A 27,179-nucleotide genomic window follows, 5' to 3' on the forward strand; every position below is an offset into this window, starting at 1 on the left:
TGATTTCCAGGGAAACATTTGTTTTGCATGCTGCCTTATCCTTTAAACAAAATATGTTATAAAATTACTCTAGTCTGAAGAAAACTCATGGTGCATCAGTATTTGGAACGTCTTGAAAAAGTTCTTCTAATTTCTCTCTCCTTTGATCTTTTTAGCAAATATTTTTCTAGTCAATAGAATTGTATACCCGCAGAAAAATTGATTTATGAAATCAAATCATTTATGCTAGCTTCCCTTAAACTTCAGTATAAAGTGTAAAGGTTGATACTTAAAAAATATACTATAAATATCGGATTGTCGAAAAAAATCTCTTCCGACACAGATAATTACACAGTTTTAGATGTTCTTTCTACTCGTAGTACAAAGACAAAATTTTATGTCAGTTAGTTGATTCTCAAAATATGAACGTATAAACAAACTTTTTTTGTCGTAATTATAAAACTATATATATTAAAGAAGTCCTTTTTCAAATATTTAGAAAAATGCAAAAAATGTATCTAATTGGCTGTGAAAGTGGAGATTGAAACGATAATATGGTGACCCTATTCATCTTCCTCTTGTTGTACTACATTAATCAAGTAAATAATAAGATGCATCTTGGTTATTGTAACGGCTGCTCTCCTTGTGTTTCACAAAGAAAGTTTTACACCGCCCAGTTCGTTCTGAGTGGTTAAAAAATCTGTCCGGATACTTCGTTTATGCAGTTCGCTTTTGTAACTGTATATCCGCTCTGCTGTACTTACCGTTGCATTAACTATTTTAGTTCGTAACTATTTGCTGATCTTAGTTTTTTCAACTATCAATTTGAACTGGATTGCTACAGATCACACAATACGGGATCTCTTTATGTATACCAGTTCAATCCGATAGAAAAAACAAATCAAAGACAAAAATATATGTCTAAGACCTGTTTGTGCAAAAATATTTAAATTTAAACCTAAGTTGGCTTTTGCTGTTTGTACTCACAAGTTGAGAATACCAGAAGTTGGGGTTGTAACAGTTGAATTTCAGGTCCAATAATTCGTTGATGCAAGACACAGTAACAGAATTTACTGCTCAAGAATAATATTTTGAATACAAGACACAGTAACAATTTACTGCTCAGGAATATTTCTAGTTCAAGACACAGTAACACGTTATTTACTGCTCAAGACAATTTGTTTTGCAATATTTTGCTGAGTTATACTTTCAGCCGTTTTCTGCGGCTACTACGTTGAGTTCTGTGTGTTGCTTTTTGTTATTTCCCCCTTTTCTCTTTTTTCTCACGTGACAAACTGTAACTAGAACTAGAACTATAACTATTAAATGACTAAGACAACAGAAAGTGTTTTGTTTCTTATTTCCCCGCCTATGCAAGCTTGTTATTCCTTAAGCTCAGCTCCAACATCGCCGGCCCTGTTTTCCTTCGTGAAAACATCATCGTCAGTTGGAAGTACTGGAGCGAGCTTCACTACGGGCCTCTTGTAGTATCCATCTTTTGTTCGGATTTTCGCTGATCGAATCACTCCGTCGGAACCTTCAAATGTTTCGGTTATTCGACCCACATTGTAATATCCACGTTTGTCACTGTCTTCCACTAACCACACAAGATCACCCTGCTGAAGACTTCTGTCCGTTGTGGTCTGCCATTTCTTTCGACTGTTCAACGTTGGCAAGTATTCTTTACGGAATCTGTCCCAGATGAGGTCTGCGTAAGCTTGTGTTTGTCGGAAGAGCTTTCTATGATCAACAAATTGCTCTGCACCTGATAGATACGGTAAACAGAGGTTCTTGTTGCCAAGTAGGAAATGGTTTGGAGTAATAGCTTCTAAATCAGTAGCATCAGAACTGACTCGTGTCAGCGGTCTAGCATTCAACGTCTGTTCAACAAGACACATCGTGGTTGACAGAACATCTTCCGTGACTGATCGATTGCCCAGCACTGCGTACATTGCCTTCTTGCAACTCCTAACCAGTCTTTCCCACACTCCTCCAAAGTGTGGTGCTGCAGGTGGGTTGAACTTCCATCTGATACCCTGTTGAATCAGATGTTCTTCAATTGGAACCTTGTTCCATGCTGCTATATACTCTGCCAGTTCTTTTTCAGCTCCAACAAAGTTTGTCCCGTTATCGCTAATCATTTTGACCGGTTTGCCTCTTCGTGCAATGAATCGCATAATTGCGTTCAGACAACAATCAGTGTCTAGTTTTGGTACAATCTCTATGTGTACCGCTCGTACAGTAAGGCATGTGAATAGACAGCACCAACGCTTTTCGTTTCTTCGACCAATCTTTACTGTGAATGGTCCGAAATAGTCTACGCCCACATTCGAGAACACTGTTGATGCCACTAACCGTTCTTCAGGTAGATTTGCCATTACTGGTGCCTTTGTTTGGGCTTTTCCCTTTCGACATCTAATGCATTTGTTTTTGATCGATCTCAAAGCATTTCGTATGCCTAGGATCCAGAATTTCTGCTGAACTATGTTTCTGACATGTTGAGTACCTTCGTGATGACTTTTCTTGTGTTCATTTCGCAAGAATAATTCAATTACATGGTGCTTCCAATGTAACAGTATTGGATGCTTGGTTTCGAAGTTCAATTGACTTTTACCTATTCTGCCTTGGGCACGAATAAGTCCTTGCTGGTCTATGAATGGTGAAAACTGGAGGATTTTGCTGTTTTTTGGAATTTCCTTTTCAGCCTTGAGAGATTTCATCTCTTCCGCAAACTGTTCTTGCTGCAGTAGTCTGAAGATGCTTGCTTGTGCATCCTTTCTTTCTTCAACACTTAGTGTTTTTGTTGCCGGTTTGTGTTTTTTGAATACACGCTGTATGTATGCCATTGTATTTACTAGTCGATTGTAATTGCTGAATCGTTCCCACTGAATCAGCGGCTTCTTCTCTTCAACCTTAGCTGAGAAGACCATTTGGTCGTTTTGTTCGTCTGAAGCAAATGTTAAATTCAACTGTTCAGGCCATTCGTTCTCTCGTTGCTTCAACCAGGCCGGCCCAGTGAGCCATTCACTTCTCTTGAGTTCGTCAACATTGATCGCTCGTGTCCCGATGTCAGCTGGATTGTTAATACCACTCACATGATTCCACTGTGAAACATTAGTTGTATCCAAAATCTCAGCCACTCTGTTTGCAACAAACACCTGTTGCTTACGGTGGGAGCTATGAATCCATTGCAGAACAGTAGTGGAGTCTGTCCAAAAGTTACAACTGTGAATCTTCGATTCGTGTTCCTTCACTATCTGTTCTTTAAGTCTCACCGCCATCACTGCTGCTTGTAGTTCCAAGCGTGGTATGGAAAGGTGTCGCATTGGCGCGACTCGGCACTTTCCGATTACAAATGCTAAATCTGCTGAGTATTCTTTGGGCTTTGAACGTAGGTAAGCCACTGCGCACATTGTGTCTTCAGATGCGTCGGCAAACACATGAAGTTCCCATTTGTCCTTGGCTGTGCTGAAGTATCTTCTATCAATGCTGGTTTCTGCTACTTCTGGAAGCTGTACCTTCCACTTCAGAAACTCTTCTTCTTCGTTAGGTTCTACTGAGTTGTCCCAATGATGTCCATTTTTGGTCCAGATGCTCTTCAGGAGTCGTCTCATATGGACACTGAATGGTGCAAACAGTCCAAGAGGATCAAACACTGAAGAAACTAGAGATAAGATCTTCCTTTGGGTGATTGGGGTCTCAACTTCTTTGCTTGTACCTCTACAGACCTGTAGACTATCATCGGTAATCGTCCACTGAAGCCCAAGCACTGATGACCCTTCCTGGCTGGGTTCTACTTCAACCTGCTTTGTTTTGCTGATTGATCTTAAGTCCTCTGGGATTGCGTTGGTTACCACGTCGCTGTTGGTGATCCACTTCTTCAGTTCAAATCCATGTTTTGAAAGAAGAGGTTGCAGTTGTTTGAAAACCTCAATTGCTTCTTCAGGTGTTTCGACTGACTTGATGAAATCGTCCATGTAGAAGTTGTTTTGGATTGTTTTTGCTGCAATTGGGAACTCGTTTTCGTTATCGATCGCTACTCGCTTCAGAGCGTAGTTGGCACATGTTGGTGAACTCTTTGCTCCAAAAACATGACGTTGATACTCGTATATTTGCACAGGTTCGTTCATTGTTGGTCGCCACAAAAATCTCAAGCAGCTTTTATCCCGTTCAGGAACTTGCACTTGCAGAAACATTGATTCAATATCTGCGGTTAGGGCAATTGGTCCTTCTCGAAATCTGAATATTGTTCCGATCAATCCGTGTAGTAGATCGGGTCCGGCTAACAACTTGTCATTTAGGCATATATCCTTGTATTTTGCTGCAGCGTTGCAAACACGGCGAACTTTACCCGGTTTGTTGGGGTTTAGTACTGGATGGTGTGGCAAATACCATTCCTTTCCGAAAGTGCCTTTGACTTCCGATTTGCCAAGGATCTTCACAAATCCTTTTTCAACATCTGTTTCAATTGACTGTTGATACAATTCTTTTAAGTTTGGGTCTCGTTGGAATCTTCGTTCCAGTGAGTAGAGTTGACCAAGGGCCGAGCCGTAGTTGTTTGGGAGATTGGGTTCTGGTTCACTCCAGAGCATGCCCACTTCGTACCGCTCGCCTGTAAACTTTGTCGTGCTCTCTAGAAATTTCTGAGCTTGCTGCTCTTTCTTTGATTGACTTACAACATTTATTTTGGAAGCATAGGTTTCTATGTCCCACCATGATTGTATATTTTCAGCCACTTTTACATCTTCTGTGGAGGCGAAATGACAAACATTTTGACTTTTCTTGCCTGTCATGGGACCACTGACTACCCATCCTAATTCTGTTAAGACGGCGAAAGGCTCACTTCGTGTTCCAATCTTATAGTCTAATGGACGTTGAATTTCGTAGGCATCTTGTCCAAGTATAATACCTACTTCCATCAGGTTGAATGTTCTGTTAGTGAGAACATTCAGGTGTCTGAATTTGTTCTTCAGTTCCTTGTAGTCATATGTTGTGTTTCCCAACGAGATTGATGGGTGTGCAAACGCTTCAATCGAATGCACCTTTGAATGTAGTCCCTTTATTGTGATAGGAACCTTCTCTGTCCTCAAATCTTGCGTCCCATGTATGCCAGCTATGTTCAAGGTAACGTCCGTGCCTTTGGCTTGTAGTTGATCCTTGACACTTTGATCGATGAATGATACTGTGGACCCACTATCGAGGAAAGCGTAGGTAGTCAACCTGTTACTACCACTCTGAACCGATACAGGAACTATTTGAAGAAAACTAGTAACTTGGTTACTCTGGTTTATTGTTGCTGCGCTTACATTAACTGCGTGACTACCCTCGTCCATTTGGTTTTCTGAGTGTAGCAGTCTGTTGTGCTTTTTGGTACATCCATTTATACCGCACGGGTGGACTTTACAATCTTTGATTGCATGCCCTTTCCCCAGACATCCATAACATAAACGTTCTTTTCTCACTGCTGCATAGCGATCGGTGACATTCATATTCTTAAATATTGGACAGTTCCATATTTTATGAGTGCCATCCGCTAGTGGGCAGTTGTTGTTTTGCATCTGCTTGGTTTCTTGCAGGTTTGAACTCGCACTGAAGTTCGATGTCTTCGAGAATTGTTTTTCTCTATTTGCGTTGCGTCGGTCTTCTTCTTTGCGTTCCCCTTTAAACGCTGAAAACCCTTCATGCACGAATGCCATTCGTGATAGCCATTTTTCAAACATGATTAGATCAGGCCAGTCCTCGTCTTTGTCATCGACGTAGAACCACCATTTTTCTTTAAGAACTTGAGGTAGCTTATCAACTGCCATGTACAATGTCGAACTTGATTGCAAATCACCAATATGTTTGTACTCTTTGAGCACGTTCACGAAGTTAGATACAATAACAGAAAAATTAATCAGGCTGGTTGAATCATGAGGTTTCACTTGATTAGCTTTTCGTAGGCTCTCGAGCTGCGCATCTATAATTACATGCGGTCTTCCAAATTTTCTTTCTAAAATGTTCCAGGCAGCACTATAAAACTGTCCAGAATAGCCCATTCCCGAGATTGCAGATTTTGCTTTGCCTGTTAGCAGAGTCTTCAAATGGCTCATTTTTTCTGAGTCGAGAATCGTGCGTTTATCTACTGTTGCTATGAACATGCTAGACCACTCAGGCCACTCCAGTGGGTTTCCGTCAAAATTGTTCAACCTCAATTTTGGTAAACTACTGCTTGAATGTCCAGTGTTGTAGTGCCTTCCAGCTATCGGCGATATATCCCGCCCTTCAACACTTACTGAGCGTTCGCGAGAGTTTGGGTACCATGGGTAATGCCTCTGCTTATTCCGTTCAGGGCTGACGTCAAAGCGAGCTCTTGGTCGAATTGGCGTTCGCGTGTCGTTCATCGAATTCGCCCACTCCGAGACATCTCTCCCTTTTGGGGTCCAATTGAAAGGTGACTTGTCACGCGCCTTAGTTGATTGGGAACGGAAGTCATCTTTCTCCAACGCTGTTTTTTGCAATTGGCGCTCTAGGTCTCGCTCCTTTTGCCGAAGCTGATGTTGCATCTCTAGTTCTTTCATTTGCATTTCTAGCTCCAACCTCTTTCGATCAAATTGTGCTCGTTCGATTTGCAACTTTCTTTCGAATTCAATTTCGAATTCTTTCATTCGTTCTTCAACCCGACGTTTCACTGAAGATGCTTCCGAAGCGTTTTCTGTATCCTGGTTGATTGTCCGTGTAACCGTATTCGTCGTTGCATTGCTTGTGTTACCATGGTTTTGGTTAAACTCTGGAATTCCAACGTTTTGTGCTAACTGCTGCACATCATTCGCAGGTGGTTGCTCTTCATTAGCATGAAGAGTTGACTGGCTTTGCTGGCTTGACATGTTTGTCTCTCCGTGGATATACGGCAACCACTCTGAGTTCAAATATTGAAAGTATTTTTCTCTCTCAAGTTTGCGTTTTAAAGAAATATCTGGGTCTCGGAGAGTCTCAGCTTTCTTATTCACGAGTTTTTGAATGCTGTCGTCCAATTGCAGTATCTGCTGATAAAGAGTCTTGAGTTTGCTTGGTCGATCTCGATTATCAATGAGCTCAAAACCTTCTTTCTGTTTCTCAATCCACTTGTTTCGCAAGTTGTTGATCTGGCGATCCAAAACGCTTTGACTCTGTGACGGAGTCACTTCTTGTGTACTTCGGGACTGCAGCTTGAACCTCTACAGCTCCTTTATTTGTTTGCTTTAATTTAGTTTTGCTTTTCAACGTTACTATTTGCTTTGCCTAATTGGCTTTGCGTTGTGAAATGTTCGTTGGGTTTTGTTCTCGTTCGTCGATGACTTCGTCAATTCGACTGTGGGGTTGGACAGCAGTTTATTCCACTGTCCGGGTCGGCGGACCAAATGTAACGGCTGCTCTCCTTGTGTTTCACAAAGAAAGTTTTACACCGCCCAGTTCGTTCTGAGTGGTTAAAAAATCTGTCCGGATACTTCGTTTATGCAGTTCGCTTTTGTAACTGTATATCCGCTCTGCTGTACTTACCGTTGCATTAACTATTTTAGTTCGTAACTATTTGCTGATCTTAGTTTTTTCAACTATCAATTTGAACTGGATTACTACAGATCACATAATACGGGATCTCTTTATGTATACCAGTTCAATCCGATAGAAAAAACAAATCAAAGACAAAAATATATGTCTAAGACCTGTTTGTGCAAAAATATTTAAATTTAAACCTAAGTTGGCTTTTGCTGTTTGTACTCACAAGTTGAGAATACCAGAAGTTGGGGTTGTAACAGTTGAATTTCAGCTCCAATAATTCGTTGATGCAAGACACAGTAACAGAATTTACTGCTCAAGAATAATATTTTGAATACAAGACACAGTAACAATTTACTGCTCAGGAATATTTCTAGTTCAAGACACAGTAACACGTTATTTACTGCTCAAGACAATTTGTTTTGCAATATTTTGCTGAGTTATACTTTCAGCCGTTTTCTGCGGCTACTACGTTGAGTTCTGTGTGTTGCTTTTTGTTATTTCCCCCTTTTCTCTTTTTTCTCACGTGACAAACTGTAACTAGAACTAGAACTATAACTATTAAATGACTAAGACAACAGAAAGTGTTTTGTTTCTTATTTCCCCGCCTATGCAAGCTTGTTATTCCTTAAGCTCAGCTCCAACAGTTATGTAGATTCTCAAGTATTTTCTTTGATGACTTGGAACCTTGTCTGCAAATCAGAAGCACCTTACCGATCATCATCACCATCATTATCTCACATATTCTGGACACTTTTTAAGCGTTGAATTTATCCGCTACCAGGCGATAATTAATTTTTCACTGCATTTAACGCCTGATTTATGTAATTTCACCGCATTCACCGCTTATCTTACAAAGTTTTTCGCATTCACCGCTTATCTTACAAAGTTTTCCGCATTCACCGTTTATCTTACAAAGTTTTCCGCATTCACCGCTTATCTTACAAAGTTTTCCGCATTCACCGTTTATCTTTTTTTTCGTTGAATGACGGTGACCCTCGACCCCGGCATCGATTGTAATCGTGCCAAAATGTTTCTCATCCTAAATTAGCTCCCAAACTGACAAAACTTCTGAAAACTAAGAATTCATTTAACTCCATTTAAAAATCAACTTTACGAAGCAATGCAATTAAAGTAACCTACGAATCAATTGCGTTCTAATGATATCACCAATGTCTTTCTAATTGAAATGTATCATCGATCGGAAACGAAATCATTATTTTGTGTCCTTTAGTTTTCTCTCAAATCAGTAGAAGAAGCACCTTATATTAATGAAACAATTCCCTGCCAGGAGTAGGTATCTGTCATATATGTGTGTGCGACATTTTGAAACATTTCTATTTTGAAAAACGCGTCAATTATTTTGCTGGGTAAGGTGTTTTTTAAATGAAAAAGAGGGTAGATTTGAACTACTTTTACTTTGGATTGTATGAGCATAAAAATACAATTATAAGAATAGAGATAAATCAATAAATTTAAAGTGCGCTATTGCCTCTTTGCCTTGCCTCTGCCTTTTACTGTTCCATACCGCGGTCACTAGTTTATATATTGGCACGGATAAACTATTCCTCTATATCACTCTATCTATCCACCTATTTCTAAATCGCGCAAACAAGCACATCGAAAGAAAATGGTGACCATAATTAATTATTTGTGCTGCATTACTTATTAATTAGCTCCTAGAGCACACAAACCATATTGGGAAGTTTCCATAAATTGAACTGAAAAAAAAACATGTGGTTTTGTTATTTCTTTTTTCCCCTTTTGCAAAACACAACTCTTTCTCTCTGTATTACGCTCCCATTTCTTGTACTTAAACTTTCAAAGAAACATCTTTTATAGAGCAGAAAGCTTTTCATCTCAAGTTTTTTTTGCTCGCCGCAGATGCAAGTCGAGCTACGCTAACAGTTTTGAAACAGAAATTAAAAGCGATGGCTGAATTGAAGTTTTGGCATACGCTGTATTTGCACGTAAGTTTAAGTGTTTATTTCATTAGTCATAATTTATCAGAAATGTTGCACAGCTTGAGATAAAAAAGTTTTTTCGATTCTGTTCTTGTAAAATTATGACCTACAACTGTTTTTTGTTTGAGCGACAAACAAATAAATTATTATAATTTGAGTTTTTGCCTTCATGATAATTTAATTTCCGTTTTTCGAAAAATTGTTCAATTTAAATTTCATTTCTTCTCGTTCCTTGGTTGCCGTTTTAAATTGAGAGTAGGCCAAATGGTCAGTCCAACTTTCACCTCAATAAGGTTAAGATCTCAAAAAAATTCCCAAAAAAGATGTGCGAAACATACTGATTGCGTTTTTAACTTTTTGTTCATGAAGATCTTCACAAAAAGACAGGCTGAAAAAACTTGCACCTCACTTTTAAAGCAACATCGACATCTTTCAAAGAATTCTAGCCATAATTTGTGTTCTTCCAATGGTGTCTACTTCCGCAGAACAATTTATTACAACCCCTTCACTCATTGTCAAGAGAACATTTTGTATAAAATTTACCAAAAAGTGATTAACCCATGTTGAAGAGCAGTAAAGAAGCACGTAGTTTATGTAAAAATTAATGTTTTGAATATGGGTCAAAAAATTCAACGTTTTTCCTTTGAGCTCACAAAATTTTGAAACTCCATTATAATAAAAAAGGCGGCTTTTCACTTCAAATAAATTATTTAGCTGTTCATGAGAACAATTAACTCTTTGAAATAGATCTCAACTAATTACTAATAAATTTCGGGCAAAAAAATTTACACGCTAATTACATGCTCACAGCGTGGAAAAAGTTTACGTTCATTCTTGAATAATGGAGAGCAAATTCATGCTTTTGCGTGTCGCTAATTTTCATGATTTGAGCAACTTATTTTCATGGTGAAAGTGCAAAAGTAAACAATGGTGACGGAAAAATTTCAGTAGATTCCACAATATATTTTTTTAAAACAATTTTTGTACATTTGCCACACATCGGTTTTTGTTCGTTTTAGAAACAAAGGTTGTTGCGGCTCCGAAATAATTCTGTATTATATTTCCTTTCACTAGGCAGATCTAAAAGTTTCTCTTTTTTATGACGACTTCATCTTGCAACATCAGAAAGCGTAATGCTCTCACAATTAATACTCTCCTCAGAAAACGAATACTTAGCAGATCCCCAAAATTTTTTTTTGCTGAATACCCAAAATCCCAAAATTTTTCTTGAAAAATTAAAAAACCTTACCTTTCCTTTTTACTATAAACTCAGTTCAATTTCAGGTTTCATGCAAAAGTTTTTGATACAAAAGTATTAAAAATGGCCGAATGGTTGCGAATTGAAAGAGACTATTTTTTAACCGAAGATACGAAACCAGATATTAAACTTATAAAGACCAGTCAAAGTTGGCTGAATAAAAAAACGTCCCCAATTTCTCTTGTCAGTTTTCCTATCAAAATCAATTTCCTCTTTGGTACCTTGTACAATATCTTCCCTCCTCTCTCAGGTATATTCAATAGCATGCAAATTTATTCTCGGATCTAAACATTGCAGAACAAAATCTTAGTCTGATTACCCGTAAAGATTCTGTTTAGAAAGAAAACATTAATTTCATTAATTTTTAAAACTTTGTTTGCTGAATAGTTTTCATGAGTGAAATAAGGGTAACTCAGCGCGCATAATTTATATATATATATATATATATATATATATATATATATATATAATATATATATATATATATATATATATACTAAGGCAGACCCGTTGTGGGCTCCTTTTACAGCCTTAAGGTATGAAAAGCTAGGGCTACTTATTTCTGCGCTCGAAGTAGGTTTACCTATATCTCTCAGACTAACCGACTCAGTAAAACACTGAAGATATATTTCAATTATATTGGTGGTTATAAAGAATAACGCCGGAGTCAGAGATACGCACATCGTGCAACTATTCTAATAGACTGACTATATTTAGTAGAGTTCTCTCAGTGTCTTCTCAGTCTCTGGTTGGATGAAGGTATAAATTCAGTATTTCTACTGCTACATCCATCCGGGGTTAAGAGTTTTTAAATCCGGATTTGTGAACTGTAGCAGAAGTACTCTGGATGTGTCATCCTCGTTGAGTAGTGGTGTGAAGAGTTGTGTTGTCTCTGAAGTGGGATTGCGACTTGTGCCGTCGTATGGAGTCTTTGTTAGTGAAGTAGTGTCTAGTGTCGTCAGTGAGGGTTTCGCTTGATTGTAGATCGAGTGAGGGTGCCAGTTACGGGGTGTGCTGGCCAGTAACGTCATTCCTGTTTAGAGTACCCAACTGCTCTTCAGTGTCATGTAGTGATGATTTGTTCCCAGTTGGAGGATAACTTGTAGTCCGTAGTCTCTGTCTGGTTTGTACAAGGAGATTTGTATTTATCTCCTACTGGTACAAGGTTTGAACCAGTCAGATTTAACAGCTTACCTTCTGGCGGAAATCCCTCTTTTAGCTACTGTGTGAGCTACTTTCCCTATTAAATTTATTCGTTAAATATAATACTTGCTTAGTAAGTCCCGACCGGGAGGAAGAATGAAAGAAACTGATCTTAATCTTCAATTGTGGCCAAGAAGAAACGATGAAACTATAACATGGTCAGTGGAAATATAAAAAGTAAAAATAGAAAGAATAGTAAAGAGAAAAATGAAAGTTCATGAGTTTTCAGAACAATGAGTCCGTAAGTTTTAAGGGACACTGAGCCCGATGTTGTAGGACTGTGGTCTACGTCCGATATTCGTATTCAAAGTCAGTGGCCCGATTGTCTGGATCCCTGAAGAATTCTATAGATCAGTCAAAGTTGGCTGAATAAAATATCGTCCCCAATTTCTCTTGACAGTTCTCCTACCAAACTCAATTTCCTCTTTGGTAACTTGTACACTATCTTCCCTCCTCTCTCAGGTATATTCAATAGCATGCAAATTTATTCTCGGACCTACATATTGCAGAACAAAATCTTAGTCTAATTACCCGTAAATATTTTATTTAAAAAAAACATGAATTTCAATAATTTTCAAAATTTTGTTTGATGAATAGGTTTCATGAGTGAAATAAGGATAACTATGCTCGCATAATTTATATATATATATATATATATATATATATATATATATAGTTATTGAGGCAGACCCGTTGTGGGCTCCTTTTACAGCCTTAAGGTATAAAGAGCTAGGGCTACTTATTTCTGCGCGCGAAGTGGGCTTAGCTATATCTCTCAGACTAACCGACTCAGTAAAACACTGAAGATATATTTCAATCATAACGGTGGTTATAAATAATAACACCGGAGTCAGAGATACGCACATCGTGCAACTATTCTAATAGACTGACTATAGTTAGTAGAGTTTTCTCGGTGTCTTCTCAGTCTCTGATTGGATGAAGGTCGACATCCAGTATTTCTACTGCTACATTATATTGGTTTCAAATATGTTTCAACTCTCGTTATAATTTTAATTAGCTTGTTTCAAAAACATGGATCTCAGTGACATGCCTTGTTTAGAAAGGCCACAAATTACGTTCTAGAACTCTCTTAGAAACAAACAAATTAAATAAACAATTAATAGGAGCTACAGATTTCTATATTTCTCATTAAAAACACGGGGAACATTAAGAACCTTTAGAGGTTAAAATTGCTTAAGAACTGCTCACTTAATCATATTGTTATATTACAAAATGTATAGAAACTGTTATCGTTGAAATGGGAACTGACAAATGATAGACACTGCTGTATTTATGATGAATTCATTGGATCTAAATTGAGGCGCGGATTAAGGGTAAAAAACCTCATAAAAAGTAATCGACAATACGAACAATGAATACAATGAAATATTGACAATAATTTGCAGTTATACTTGATTTCATCACGGAAAAATCTGATTTTGAGGGAAAGAATTAGTGCGTATTCAGCCTAGCGAAAAATTTGGAGAGCTCAATTTATTTTGAGAGTATTTATATTACGAAAATTTGGATGCAGTTTTATTTGACCATTTTTTAAAGTCTGTTGTGCAGTTGGTGTGCTTGTGTTTATGTACTAAAATACATGGCTGTGAGTATGGTCATATATTGGCATAATTGAGCGTGACCAATTTCTCTGTAAGTAACAAGACGTTGTTTGTGTATATACTCTACTCGGGGGAATATACCTGAGGCTTGATTGTTTATCCTTGTTTTTATTTGTTTTTCCGCCATCGACCCATCAATTTGTGAAATGAGAGCAATGAAATGGAGTGAAAAGCGCAAAAATTCACCGTAAAACACTTTCTCACTATTTTTTCACTACTTTTTACTAAAAACAGATTCCTTCAAACACGCTTGAACCAAACCTGCGCCAATGCGATGTGTAGTTTTACTATTTCATTTTATTTTCTAAACACAATATTTATTTCTCAGCTCAAGTTTAACTTGCTCACCCCTCCCTTTTTGTGGGACTGAATTGCATTTTCATTCATAAACTCAGCTATGATTTGAAGCCGAACATAAAATTATTAAAATTTCACCCTTTTCCTCTGGGCTGAATAAGAGTTATTTGCGTTGATATATGCCTAAAGAAACAATTCTGGTTAAGTCATTTTATTACTTTTCATTCTTACTCACCCGTACTGCCCTGGGAGAGAAAAATACAGGTTTTATTAAAATAAGTTTTTAACTTTGTATTTTATTATTATCAAGAGGGGTGTTCTTCAATGATCGTACAAAATTGGGTGTCTCGATTAGTTGAGGCAATTTGGAAATAACATCTGGTTGTAAAAGTTATAATTATGGCCTTGTAAAATCTCTGCATTTGATTAAAGGTTATATATTCATCGTTCGGTGTTTTGAAATTGATTTTTTTGTCTTCACATGGTGATAAGAATTGTGAAAATTTTTTACACTTAGTCTTGATTTTCTCTAATTGGAATGGGGCAATAAAACAATTACTTTAAAATCTTTAATGTACGGATCGTTATTCATCACTATTTGCTTGGAAACTATCCATAGAATGTTTTTCTTTTTTTTTTCAGTGTCGTCCTGGGAATAATACATGATCACGGTATCATACTCCCTCCCCCTCCAACCACTAAAATTTAGTCCCCTCATCTCTGTAATCGTTCGGTGGCACCCACAGAATTTGATCAAGCAGGGTAGTGTTCCGATGTTACTGCCCTCTATTCTGTTGGAAATTACCCCCATCTATTTCATCCGATAACGGTGACTATTTTCCCACCCCCTAACAATGCCAATATACAGCATGCTTTATTGCTTTGCACGTGTTTGAATCACTGTAGGGTCATTTCCGTTGTTGCCTGCATTGAATTTACGGTCAGTGTATTCACATCATTTAAACTTGGCCAGTTTAATTGGTCTGTAATCCATCAACGATCTTCACAATTTCTCTATTGTTGGTCCAACTTGCTGATCTTTATACTTCATAACAGCGCAGATGTGTGCCAAAAGAGAAATTGTCTAATTTCGTCTTAGTGGATATCGGTAACGTACATTTTTGGAAAGTTGCTTTTTTTATTGCCTGGTGTTCCTTTGCCACTTTGCGGCAATGAGTTATAAACCGGTTGCAAATTTTAAAAACTTTCTAGCAACGCTATATCTACAAAATGTGTATCTGTATTCCATAAAAGTGAGTCTAAGTTCACTATTTAAGCTCTTAATTGAGCCTCATTGTAATTGTTCCGACCCACTTGTTGTGGAGGAACTACATACTCAAACGTTTTTTTGTTCAGCCGATCGATACATTCATCGTAGAGAGTTGAGACTGGCAACATTAGAAAGCCCGTCCAGCGTAGAATATGAAATTCAAACGATTTTTTTTTGTTTTTTTTTACAGGGAGTTATCGAGATTGAAAGTTTTGTGAGTAGTAAACAGAAATCTGTTGTTTTTATTCACATTTTCCGTACAATTTGACGAAATTTTGTCAGTTTTACTAAAGATTGCTAAATTTGTTAACAACAATGTTATTGGTTTTACTTTTAAGGATAAAAGAAGCTCTTTCGAATTTCAGATTTTTAATGAAGAATTGCTCCAAATACGCTTTTTTACACCAATTTGTTTAAATTTGCCGGAAGTAGAGACCTAACATACGCTGTCACAATATTTGAAAATTCCAAGAAAGGCTAGTTATACTTTCGTTTCCCCATAAGAGTCTTCTGGAATTAAAATGTTCCCTGTTTTTTGAACAACTTCCTCAATAATAATGCAAAATGCAACATTTATTTTTGTTTTATTGAAATATTTTACTTGCTATTTATTTTAATACTAATTTTAACAACAAAAAATTAGCAAGTTCTGCAATTATTTTTTCAAGTTCCGGAAATCATATTTGATTTTTCCTGCTTTTGGTTCATCCTAAGCCGCCACAACGGAATAGCCTGTAAATGATTCTATTGGCATTATTTGATACGCATTAATTGCTTTCATCAAAACCTTAAAAAAACGTTGGCAATTTAAGAATTTCTCAATTACTTATCTCAAAAATTGGGTATTTTTAAATGGTTTTTGAATATAAGAGTCAAACAAAAGCTAAAATCTACTTCTGTTTTTACTTCTCTTGTTAGCTTGTTAGCATCTTCCGTCCTTTTAGTTCTTTTTGCTTGATAGAAACCACTCAAGGTTCCTTTGCTGTTGGCTAAATAATATTAGCTATTGAAAGCGAGGTTTTGATTTTGTTCGTATACATCGATATCGAATTTTTAGTAGTATTTTTGCTTTTTTAGCTTTTTTTCTGAAACTTTCAACTTTGTGTCTATGCTCGGCGGGAAAAGTCACAGAAATTTTTCTGCAATCTAAGGTTTGCTTCTCTATCATTCTTGACAGTTTGGTTTTCTATCATTCCCGACCAAGAACTCAAGTTTTTTTCTCACGTGAAACTTTTGCCAAGTTAAAACTACACTACTTTGAACAAATTTAGAGAGCACAAATTAATCTTACAGATGCAGAAAATTTTACGCTTTCAAAGAATCTTTTGCTGAGATCAGTCAGCACCAACTTAGAATTGGCTTCCGAGAACATCAGATACTTTATTTCATTTTTTAGTTGCTCTAATCTGCATTGTCTTATCAGCTAAGCTTTTAAACCAGACCACGGTTTATTCACGGTAGTTTTTTTGTCAAATTGACTGTGAAAGGCATTTGGGCCAACATAATTTTGATGAATGTAGTCCAAGAGAAGCCTTTACCGGGGAAGTTGAACTAATGGGATTAAGCTCTCAAAACTTTCTGTTAACTGCCACAACAGTTCAAATCAACAAAGTTTAATTTAAAGATCTATTCTGTCAATTACACTGATGGTTTTTCTGAGCAACAAAAAGACACATAGTATGCTTAAACCAAATACTGTATTTTAGTTCCAAGATAACAAGTTTTAGAGAAACAATACTTTCAATGTTCGTATCTATTTCAAAAAAAGTGCAATAACAGAAGACAAGGTTGACTAGTATCGTGGAACAAGAGGTTAACATTTACATAACAAGTGTAGGATTTCAACGTTTTGCGCTTTTTACAGAACTTTAATTTAACTTTTGTTTATTTTAACGTTAAATTCTAAAACTTGAGCAAAAATTTTGAGCAACTCGGAAAAATTACTTGGTTCTAACGCCAATAGGAAAGTACAATATAGCAGGAGCGCAAAAAAGTTTCAGTGTGTATCAATTCCATCAATAGAGTTCAAGCTTCTGAAAACGTGAAACACATTGTATTGTTTTGTGATATCGGTGGGCAAAAAACTGCAAGTTGTTTCATTTTTATTCCCACCCCTGTTGAGGGCGGAAGGGGGGAATTATATACTAAAATGGTTTTTTTTGTTCAGACAATTTTGGCCGAACGATATATTCATCGCAGAGAGTTGAGACTGGTATCACTAGAAAGCTTGTCCAGCGTAGAATACGGAATTAGAAAGGTTTTTTTGATTTTTCATTTTTGCAGGAGATATCGAGGTTTAAACTTTTGAGAAATAGTGAATTCCGTTGATTTTGTTCACATTATTCGGAATTTTTGACTAAAATGTTGCCAATTTTGTAAAGATTTGTTAAAATTTCCCAAGAAAGTCTTGTTGATTTTATTTTGCCGGCTATTGTCGGCTATTTTTATTTGTCGGCTATTTTTCGGCTATTTGTCGGCTATTTTTATTTGTCGGCTATTTTTTTTTTAATTTTTTTTGTCAAAAATTCTGGCAAAAAGATTTCACAGAATTCAGTCCTTTCATCAAAAACAGCACGAAATAAATTTCTTTAGTTTACTTTGGTTAAATTTGCAGGAAGTGCACATCTAGACACCACTAACACAATCTTTGTAGACTTTAAAGTGGGCTATTTCTACTTCTGTTGCCGTTGCTAGTGCTCTGTAATTAAAAATTTGCCGTTTTTGGCTAACTTTTTTCGTTGATTATCAAAAACGCAGCATTTAATTTTGATTTTTTAAATAACAAAAAAACTATATATATGACCATCGAATAATTATGTGTTCTTAATGGACGAACAGCATTAGCAGGGCTAGTTTTGGACCAATCTTGGATTATTACAATCCAAAAAAAGTGGGATTGTAATCAGTCGGTCTTTTTTATTAAAAAATTTCGATCTTTTTTATATTAATTAAAAACCAGAACGTTCAAAATCAAAGCTCCAATTGGCTTCCTAATTAGCTCCAAATAAAAATATCTAGTTTGTTGCATGAAAACTTATGGTCGTTTCGAATTTTAATAATATTTGATTTTTAAATAAAAGATGGCTTATTGAACTTTGCCTCCATTTATCTTATAATTTGGTCTAACTAATTTTTATAAAATTTATCACTAACTTGTAGCTTAGTGGGAGCAATGAAAGAATGCTTCTTCTTTTTATATTTTCTACAGAATTCAAAAATTAATTTTTTTAGCTGTTTTTGCCTCAAGTTATGGTTTTCTGGCTCTGATACTAGTGGATTTCACTTTTTTTTATTTTTAGGTGTTTGCCCATTTTTCATGTTTTCTAGATTTTTCAAATTATCACGTAATTGCAACTCATATATCACATTATTGACGTTCAAACTAATGAAATTCTTACAGGTTCTGATTGTGGTTTTTTATGTCTTTGACACTTCTTTCTCGAAGAAGTTAATTGAATTTTTTAATTTTGTGTTTAACTGTCGTTTTTACTTTGTCCTTTTAGTCGTAACAAACTTCCCAAACAATGAATTGGTTTCATTGGCTCCTCATGGAAGAACAGATGATACCAACACATTCTGATATTAGTAGATAGCTGATGGCTTTCATGACTTTGAAAACAATTGTTTTCTAAAATAAAAAAACTCTTTAACACCGCAATTTCGTTCATTTTATTGTCTGTTTGTTACCTAGTCTCGTTAATTACAGGCCAAATTTGACATTAATGTTGCCAAGAGGAGGTGTCAAAAGGGATTGGTGTCACATAATCTAAAGTTTTTAAAGAATTCGTTATGAACTTACTGGCTTCGACACGGGTTTTTCACAATAAAATGTGAAATAATTTTTGATTTTTGTCACGTTTGACGTTCTTTTTGTAGACGTAAGACCTATTCTGGATAATTGCAGTTCTCAAGGTCTTCTTTGGAAGAATAAAGGAATCTATTTAATTAGTTCGTTTTGTAATTAATGGCTTAATTTTTCTTCGAAAAAAAACAAGTGTTACTTAATATGGCCTTTTTTCTTTTTTGTCTACTTGTTACCTAGTTTCATTAACAAGAAGTCGCATAATACAATATCAGTGTTTGAAGAAGGTGCAATGGAACATATTTTGAGGGCCAAAGTATGGCTTTACGGCTTCTTAAGTGTTTTCTGGCATGTTTTTACTGATTTTTTGATTGTTGTCTACTTGTTGTTCTTCTTTTAATGGCATAAAAAAATGAATACCGACAGTTCTTAATTCCCTTCTCTAGAAGCATTGGTAATTGTACGCCAAAAGTTTATTTTAGTTGATTTCTATTTGTTTTCATTACTTTGAAATTAATTGCTTTTTTAAAAAAAATAAGCGAAATTTTCAACTTTCCTCTTTTTGTTCTATATTGTCTAATTGTTACCAAGCCTTTTCTGGTGAATTATAATTTTTTTCTTTAACTTCAGTTTTATTTGGCGGTATTTTGATTTTTTCATTAAGTTTTGGTTTTTAAACGGACATAAAGTTTTTGATATAATTAATGTTTGTTGTTGTTGTTTGATTTTGCTGTTCGTCTTGACTCGCTTTATTAATATTGGCATATCTCATCAATCTAACGCATCATTTTGTTCCCACTGAGTTATTTGCTTTGGAGGTTATTTGTTCCCACTGAGTTATTAATCTTTTTGTTCATACACTAATTTTTTTTGAAAAATACTTGAATTTTTGGGTTTTTCTACCTGTTCCTCATTTGGTAGACAATTATGCCAAAATTGTGGATGAGCGGGGTCGGAACCTTATGTACGATTGCACATTACCGAGCCTCCTTGTTTATATGTAATGTAAAACATGCAACCTGAGGTAAAAACTATGAGTAAATTTCATTTAAAGATGAATTTGTTCATTGACCATAGAAAACTTACTGTAAGCTTATTTCAGAAGATTTCACCTGCATAAATTTTAATAACTTTTATTATTTTTCAAACAAAACATGTTCATATATTTTTAAAAGAATTCGTCTATTTTGTTTCAAAAAAATAGGTGAGCCGTGCAAACTTCTAGATTCAGACAAAATAATAATAACTTGTCTATTAACCGTAAATATACAAAAATTTTCCTTTCCCTTATTTTTTCTTGTTTGTGTACACGCAACTGACACTTTTGAGTCGAGTTATTAGATTAATCTAATAGAGCAAAAGATAGTTTACATGCTTCATTAAATGTTTTTGTTCCGATTCCACTGAGTTAGGGAGTAACTATATGTTAAACTGTTTTGCTTTGTTCAATCAACTTTGGCTGATCGACATAATTGACGTAGAGAACATGAATTTTATCCCTAGAGGTCGCATCAAGCGCAGAATTGGAAAATTAAAGTTATCCAGCTTTATTTTTTTGTGAACATTTTAATATAACTTGCATAATTTTGTGTGAGCATTTCATCGTAAAGTGCTGACTTTACGATGCTTAAAGTTTTAGCTTAAATCCCTCTAATTTGAGATCTTATTGTCCAATTGTATTAAAGTTAGCGCCAATTAAAGTGTGAGCAATCTTGTATAAATTTTCTTTTGAAATTGTTTTTATGATTTTGAAAAAAGGTCTAGGAACTTTTTGAGGAAAATTTGAGTGCTTCCTGAACTTTTTGTGGAAAATTTAAGTGTTGCCTCGATCTTCGTATTTGAGATTGATTAAAAAGAAGAATACTTGACTCCCCAGGCAGAGAGGAGCAAACTTTTATAGTATTCATTTTTTGATAATAGTATCTTATTTTCTTGGCTTTTTCATTCTGTCTCTGAGTAATCTTTCTGCGGATTTAGAGGTTTGCCTGCATTTGTTATTTTTGTGAGGTTTTGTGGACAAAAAAGTAGTTTTTGACAGAAACCATTGCGCTTTGTAATGAAGCATAAGAAGGGCGTTTGCAGATTTGTCTGTTTTGCTATTGCTCTTTTTTGGCATTATCACTGAATAATGGAAGAACCATTGTAATTTATTAGCACTCCAACAAATTTGTACGTCGTTTGAAGTCAATTAGTTATGCTTTTTGTGACTTAGAATTCATTTGACATCAGAAGATTGCATGAATTTAAGTTTTTGAACACATTTTATCATTATTCTCTAAGTCAATCTATTCTCGTTGATGTCAGTTCCCAGCTGAGCTCTAGTGAAAGTAATTCAATTATGTACAGTTTTTTTAGTTTTCATCAAAAGTTATGTGCTCTAAATTTTTGTCCTGGTTTGTCTTTGTGGATATTTAAGTGGACATTGGAGTTTTTGTCCATTTTTATTTTTTGTTGTGTCTTTTTATCTTAATAGTTAACGGTTTGGCAAGATCTCTAATGCAGCTTTAGTGGCTTGGTGGCACCATTTTGCATTTAAGACTGTTGACTTTGAAACCAACTGATGTTGAAAACTGCGCGTGAAGTTTTGAGGGCTGGCCTCCAATTGTTTTTATTTGCACTTCTTGTTTTCAATTTTTTCATTTTGACACTAACTGCAATTTTAAAAAATCGGTGTTTGTGGTTTTCAATTACTGAAGGCTATGATTTTTTTCCGATCGAGTTGTCGGGTTGTAAAATCGGTTTGTAAAGTTTTTGTCGGGTTATAAAGTCGGGTTGTAAACATTTTTTGCTCTCTGGGTTTTGTTTGTGGACTTGTTCTCGAATGATTTTCTTAGCAGTTGATTCCCTACATTTTATTTTGAACATCGGATCACGCTGCAGGCAATCATAGATCTTTTTTTGTCGAAGTCTAAGACTGCGGTTAAGGTGTGTTCTTGTTGTTCCGACCCCTCTTGAGGGGGGGGGGGGGGGGGGGGGGAGGAACTATATAATCAAATGGGTTTTTTTGTTCATCGATATATTTATCGTAGAGAGTTGAGATTGGTATCATTAGAAAGCTTGTCCAGCGTAGAAAATGGAATTAAAAAGATTTTTTTTGATTTTCGTTTTTGACAGGGAGATATCGAGGTTTAAACTTTCGAGAAAATAGAGTGAATTCCGTTGATTTCATTCACCTTTTTTTCGGAATTTTTGACTAAAGTTTCGCCAATTTTGATAAAATTTAATAAGTTTTTTTAAGAAAATGTTGTTGATTTTACGTTTAAGGACAAATATATTGTCGGCTATTTGCAATGAATTTTTTGTCACAAATTCCGGCTAAATATTTCACAAAATTGAGACTTTTTCATCAAAAACAGCACGAAATAAGTTTCTTTAGTCCACTCTGATTAAATTTGCAGGAAGTGCACACCCAAACACCACTAACAAAATCTTTGTAGACTGAGAAGGGGGCTAATTCCACTTCAACTTCCGTTGCGAGTGCTCTGTAAATAAAACTTTATACGTTGATCATCAAAAACGCAGCTTTTATTTTTGATTTTTTAACTAACAAATTATCTATATCAATGACATTCCAAAACTAAATATTCCTAATGGACGATCAACATTAGCAGGACTAGTACTGTATCAATCTTGGACCGTTGCAATCCAAAAATAATTCGGATTGTCGTCAGTCGTTTTTTTATAAAAAAAATTCGATCTTTTTTATATTAATTAAATAACAGAACATTTCGAATCAAAACTCACTAGTGATAGGTCCTATTGGCTTCCTAGTTAGCTCGAAATTAAATTTTCTAGTTGATTGCTTGGAAGTTTATGGTCATTTTGGCTTTTAAAATATTTTATTTCTAAATAAAAAATGGCTCATTGAACTTTGGAACTTTATTCGACTTTCTCTTACTTTGGTCAACTTGTAGCTTAGTGTCAGCAATCAAAGAGTGCTCCTTCTTTCTGCTGAATTCAAATTTAATCTTTATTGTGGTTTTACGCCTTAAGTTATGGTGTTCTGGCTTTGATACTACTATATTTCACATTTTTTAAAAAAATTTTTAGTTTTTTGCCCATTTTTCATGTTTTCTAGTTTTGTCAAATTATCACGTTATTGTCAGTATATATGACACATTTTTCAAGTTCAAAATAAGGCACAATTGATAATATTTAAATCCTTAAAGATATAGATTGCCGCTCTTTACTGCTTCGACAGTACTTCCTTTTTGGTCGTATTTAATTTCCTGTACAATGACGCGGTTTGATTGGCTTTTCCTGGACGAGTAAATGAGCCGATCTTCTGATATTAGAAAATAGATAATGGCTTTCATGACTTTGAAAGCAATTGTTTTCCAAATTGAAAAAAAAAACAATTCAACTTCGCAATTTTGTTCCTTTTAATGTCTGTTTTACCTGGTCTCGTTAATTAAAGGTTAAAGATGTCATTATTTTTGTCATGGGAAGGTGCCAAAAGGGATTGGTGTCAGAAAATTTAATGTTTTTAAGGAATTCGTTATGACTTTACTGGCTTTGACACGGGTTCTTCACAAAAAAGTAAATTAATTTTTGGTTTTTGTCATACTTGACGTTCTTTTTGTAGACGTAAGACTTGTTCTGGGTAATTGAAGGTCTAGACGGCTTCCATCGTAAGAATAAACGAACATATTGAATTTTTTCTTTTTGTAATTAATGGCTTTCATGTCTTTGGAAATAAAACTTTTTCGATAAAAACAAGTATTAATTAATCTTGCTTTTTTCTTTTTATTCTAATTGCTACCTAGTTTCACTATTGAGAGGTCAAATAATATTTTTCAAGGGAAGGTGTCAAAAGGGATTGGTGTCAGAAAATTTAATGTTTTTAAGGAATTCGCTATGACTTTTCTGGCTTCGACACGGGTTTTTCACAAAAAAAAAGTAAATTAGTTTTTGATTTTTGTCATATTTGACGTTCTTTTTGTAGCCGTAAGACTTGTTCTGGGTAATTGCAGGTCTCGGCGGCTTCCTTTGTAAGAAAAAACGAACCTATTTAATTTTTTCATTTTGTAATTAATGGCTCTCATGTCTTTGGAAATAAAATTTTTTCGATAAAAACAAGTATTAATTAATCTTGCTTTCTTCTTTTTGGTCTAATTGTTACCTAGTTTTGCTATTGAGAGGTCAAATAATACATTTCAAGGGAAGGTGTTAAAAGAGATTGGTTTCACAAAATCTAATGTTTTAAGAGAAATCGTTATGACTTTACTGGCTTCCACACGGGTTTTTCACATAAAAATTAAATGAATTTTTGATTTTTGTCGTATTTGACGTTCTTTTTGTAGACGTATGACATATTCTGGATAATTGTAGGTCTCAAGGGCTTCCTTTGTAAGAATGGATGAACCTATTCAAATTTTAAAGTTAATGGCTTTTATGTCTTTGGAAATAAATTTTTTTCGAAAAAAACAAGTATTACACAATTTTGCATTTTTTTCTCTCTTTTGTCTAATTTTCATTAGTACATAATTTTATTAGTACATATTTTCTTTAATACATAAAACATTATCATAATACATTATTGGTGTTCGACGATAGTGCAATCGAACATATTTTGGGGGCCTAAGTATGGCTTTACGGCTTCTAAAGCATTTTCACGCAAGTTTTAATTGATTTTTACTTTGTTGTCTGTTTGTTGTTCTTTTTGTAACTGCAAAAAAAAAATTGAATACCAAGAGTTCTTAATTTACTTCTGTAGAAGCATTGGTAATTATAAAACTATGAGATATTTTAGTTGATTCCTAATGGTTTTCATTACATTGAAGTTAATTGTTTTTTTTTTTTAAAATCAGCGAATTTTCTAACTTTAAGGTTTCTGTTCTTTTTTGTCTAATTGTTACCAAGCTTTATTATGGACTGGTGGATAACCATTTTTTACTGGTGAATTACAAGTTATTTTGTTTATTTTCAGTTTTATCTGACGCTGTTTTGTCTATGTTATTAAGTTTTGTTTTTTAAAACGGACATAAATTTTTTGATGTAATTAATGTTTGTTGTTGTTGTTTGATTTTGCCGTTCGTCTTCGCTCGCATTCTTAATATCGGCATATCTCATCAATGTAATGCATCATTTTTACTCCTCTGAGTTTTTTTGCTTTGGAGGCTATCTTTTCGTTCATACGCCAGTTTTTTTTGAAAAATACTTGAATTTTTTGTGTTTTTCCATATGTTCCTCATTTGGTAGACAATTATGCCAAAATTGTAGATGAGTGGGGTTGGAACATTATGTGCGATCGCACATTACCGAGCCGCCTTGTATTCATTTGTCTCCACATGCGGCATGGCTTTTTGTCCAATCAATTTATATTTTTAAAAAGCAATTAATAAATCTTATTTGTGCATCTAATTTAAACAGGGATTGGATAAACAAAACCTTTTTCTCGAAGAACCTATGTGTTTAAAGTCTTATTCAAAAATTAGTTAGAAGTTGACTACAGGATTTTTTTTGTCGATCAAGTTTAGGTGTTTACTTGATCTTATCGTAGTTTTTTGGGCTCCAGAAACCAAATTGATATCAATTTCTATTTTATGCACTCGAATTGTGTTCTTTCAAGTGAAGACAATAATAAGACGGTTATTGATTTCACTCATATGTAAACCTTATTAATTTTTAAAGAAACACAAAGCTTTAAAATGCAAAGCATATTTTTTCCTTCAATGTTTTTGTTTTTATTTGTGGTATCTGCATGATTTAGTAGATATTTCAACCAAGAAAGAACGTGTAAGAGAGGGGTCGCAATATTAGGTGTGAACACATAGTAACGAGACTCCTTGCTTCAATCAAAATTCGGGCTATTAAAATTTTGATTAGTGAAGAGGACTTGACATCTACAATTTGTTGTACGCTCTCGATGTTTTCAAAGTTTGAAATCATTGTAGCCGTCAAGAAGGTCTTGGCTAAAAACGTTAACATAAATGTTGTCTTTGAGGTTTATTTTGATGTTTCACTGTCTTTTTTTCAATGTATTAATTTTTCCACAATTTCGTTAAAGAATTTTTTACAGGCATTTAATTCAAGCTTTTCACCACAAAAATTTTTACAAGGTTTGATTGTGTAGAGAGAATTTGTTTTTATATCAAGCCAGTATTTTTGGATTGTTGAAAAAATGCTGTCACAATTTGAAGGGTTTTTTTCTGGGGTCCCTTTTGTTTCATAAATTTCTGTAGCTATTCTTGCTAATTTTGCTTGTAAAAGGCTCTTTTTATGGGTCGGAAAGTTTTATAATGAGAGAAACTGGAACAGACCGAGTGTTCCACGTTTTGATCAGAGAGATCAGAGAGAGGGTACACTTGGTCAACTTCTGTGTAATCTCTACGTAAACAATTTAAGTAGCCAAAACTCTGACATAAAAAAAATGATTACAATACTGTATTTTTTACACATCTTCAAAACGTTGCAACCTGTAAAAAAAATCTCGACAACTACGATTGAGGAAGTACTCCACTTTTTACACTAATTTATCGCATGTTAAAAACTGATAAAAGCTGATTCTGTAGATTTTTGCAAAAAAAAACATGATCAAATTTGAGTTCAAGTGGAAGAAATATGAGAAAAATATTGTGGTATAATCGTGTTTGCAGTCTCAAGTGAAATATATCTTAACTAAAAAAGCCCAGAGTATTAAATGCTTATATAATTTAAGGTAGTATTCTGATGCAGCTTTTTCCGATTGATCATCTCCTTAGTAAACAGCTATTTGCAATACCCAGCAGTTCTTCCTTGAGGATCAGTTATGAAAACCTGGAAAAACAAATTAGCGAGGCCGTCACAAAATGATATCATATGTCAAAAATTGAAAGATCTTGTTCTCTAAATAGGAGAGAAAGTATTTTTCCAGTGTGTTTCCTTTACAAATACAAAATAGCATGCTGATCGCTTTGGTTGTAGATGACCAGGTACTTGATATCAAGCCATCTAATGGCTTCTGTTTGCCAATAATCAATTTCTATCTACACAAAAGGGCTCAAAATACTTTCATAAGGTCATTGGTGAAAACAAATGTTCCGATAAAAGCGTTGTCAAAAAAATTCTGTGTGTTAAGCAGTCTACCTAAAGATCTCCTTTTTTTACCCTGTCAGCTACCCGTCTCTCAAGAAAAAAAACAAAATAGTCTTTTTGTAAGGTGTTCATTGCAAAGAGTCACTTAATTAAAAACGGAAATCCTACTTAAAGTGTCTTTAAAGACTTCTGAAATATCTAATATAATATCTCTGTTCTGATTTTTTTTGTGTAACTATGTCGGCTTCCTGGT

At 35.0% G+C, this 27,179-nt stretch overlaps 1 protein-coding gene across 9 annotated transcripts in view; it reads left to right on the forward strand.

Annotated features, from left to right (window-relative positions):
• The window catches only part of LOC142340538 (uncharacterized), a 100,041-nt gene that overhangs the window by 20,454 nt on the left and 52,408 nt on the right, over positions 1-27,179 (forward strand). Inside the window, exon 1 of one of the 9 annotated variants that reach the window (XM_075391212.1) lies at positions 8,158-8,787. The exons of 5 other annotated variants lie outside the window; for them this stretch is intronic. The gene's annotated coding sequence lies outside the window, so the exon portion shown is untranslated. Of the gene's footprint in view, positions 1-8,157; positions 8,788-9,008; positions 9,465-13,084; positions 13,573-14,472; positions 14,668-27,179 lie in introns of those variants that run through there. 3 more of the 9 variants (XM_075391187.1, XM_075391196.1, XM_075391222.1) reach the window with 3 other exon arrangements.

This window comes from Convolutriloba macropyga, chromosome 1, assembly GCF_964194025.1.
Source record: "Convolutriloba macropyga chromosome 1, txConMacr16.3, whole genome shotgun sequence".
NCBI classification, from domain to species: Eukaryota; Metazoa; Xenacoelomorpha; order Acoela; family Convolutidae; genus Convolutriloba; species Convolutriloba macropyga.